Here is a 2,417-nt window from a genome sequence, read left to right on the forward strand (position 1 = left end):
AAATAAAAAAAACAGGCTCCAGCACATAACAATCTGTTTTTTATAACACTTAGTCTCCCAAATAGCAGGAAATGATACATAATTTAGCCTAGCATTAAGCCAGGAGAACAAACCAATATATTTGCCTGCTTGAGATTAAATGGCAAAAAGTACATAACAACCTAGACCAAGAAATGCTGTCTTAACCAATATAAACTCACATAATTCTCCTCTTACCCTAATAATAAACACAGAATATAGTAAGGCATAAAGTCTTGCTACTTTTCTATGGCATTAAAACCTATGGGCTGAAGCAGCTGTCCTCTACACAAAGGTAGGGAGTTGATACGTTTGTCTTCACCTCAACACCTCTCTTGAATTTTGAGAGTCTTTTGAGTTCCGTAGACCAGATTTATTCTGCACTGGGGAAATTCTGCATGAAGTGCTGTAACTATATAGTGAAGTGGCAGAGATGAGTTTTGCTTTGCTTTAGTTTTTCCTCTTCCCTATCTGTCACCAGTCCAGCAGCCAAAGTGAGATCAGGGATTTGTAGTTCATGTTTTAAAATTATTTCCTTGAATTTGTGATGCAAAACTTGGTTTGGGCAAGAAACACTATTATCTGGAAAAAAGTGGGGAGGGGAACTATTATTTCCTATCAGGAGCTGATAAGAGATAATCATTTTTCTGTTTTGATCCTTTTTCCATTGTTACCCACTGATTAGCAGAAGCAGCTTTAATGCCCTGGAGTGACAAAAATTCTTATCAGGAGATTAAAGTTTTTCCATCAGTCCTCCAAAGCTTCAAAATAATTTCCACAAATATCAATCAAGTCCATTTTAAAGTCCAAAGGTTGTAAGTTACAAGAGGTAAAATATGAGCACCCTGTTTAGCTATTCGCCTAAAAATTGCTTGTTGGGAGACGAACGGAGTAACCATCTTCATATCTTGTTTTATGGGTTTTCCAAGAACACCCAGCTAGCAAGAGTTGAGGTCCAATGTTGGAATGACTCTGCATGGTATCTCGGTATGGACAAGGCATTCAAAGTTTATTTAACAATATTAACAAGAGGATTGTGCTATAAATCGCATTTATTTTTGAATAAACTTCCAGACAGGTTTCACAGCATGTGAATTGTGCTTGCAGATAATATGTGAGGCAGCCAGGGTGGGCTATTGCAAGTATCCTACTTTTCCTCAATCTTTCAGCAAGTATCAGTACTATAGAACATATCCTTCTGAACCAAGAGGGATTAGGCATGGGAAATCTGGTGTTGTTGTTCTCCTTTCTTTTATCTAATCAGTATTGGCAGGGGGGAGAAATCAAGCCAGAGACCCCTGATACGTGGGGTGCTTCCGGGCCTTATGCTCTTGCTCCTCCCTTTAGTATCTACCAGTATATGAGATACTGGATGAGATCATCCATTAGTTTGGAGTCAGGTATCATCAGTACATTGATACTCAGTGATAAATCTCAACCATAGGCTGAACAAGTGATGCTATCAAGATCTTATCTCGGTGACTGAAGGTTGTGTGGGTCTGCAGGGGGAGGAACAATCTCAATTTCATCAAGTCTAATGCCCTGGGATATTTGGACTACCCAGAACTGGAAATGCAGCAGTTTTTACTCCAAATCTTTTATTTCTCCCTTTACATTGGCACACATTTTGGGGGTTTTCTTTCTTGCATAATTCATCTAGTGGCCAATTGTGCCCATACTTAGACTGGGAGGACAATCACTCAGGCTTTGCTTGCCTTGCACTTGGACTACTGCAATACACTCTACATATGGCCATCTTTGAAGACCACGTCTGAAACTGCAGCTGGTCCAGTATACAATGGTACAGACGGCTATGGGCATGCCACAATCTGTCCATGGAACAAATCTGTTTTGTAAACTGCACTAGCTACTAGTCAGCTTCAAACTGCATTGCAAGATATTGATTATCATTTATAAAACACTTCATGACATAGGGCCTAATTGTTTGAGAGGCCATCTATCTTCTATCGTTTTAATCTATCCCATACAATCAGGAAATGTCACCTGGTAAGACTCAGGAAGCAAATCTTCTCTGTTGCATTGCTTATTTGGCAATTCGAATCTCACCGGCTCAAGGTTGACTCAGCCTTACATCCTTCCAAGGTCAGTAAAATAAGGACTCGGATTGTTGGGGGCAATATGTTGCCTCCGTAAAAACTGCTTAGAGAGGGCTGTAAAGCTCTGTGAAGCTGTATATAAATTTAAGTGCTATTTCTATTGCTCTTTGAAATTATACTCTCCCCCAAATATTTACATGGATTTCATTGACTATATTTAAACAATCCTTAAAAGCAAGGCTCTTCTCTCAGGTCTTGGATTAGAAACGGATGGAAATGGGTTCCTTGCAGGATAACTGGTCTGTTAAAAGTTTATATTATTTTATTCCACTTGTTTTTGGT

This window comes from Pituophis catenifer, unplaced genomic scaffold, assembly GCF_029215685.1.
Source record: "Pituophis catenifer annectens isolate HBS135680 unplaced genomic scaffold, rPitCat1.0.hap2 SCAF_3, whole genome shotgun sequence".
NCBI lineage: Eukaryota > Metazoa > Chordata > Lepidosauria > Squamata > Colubridae > Pituophis > Pituophis catenifer.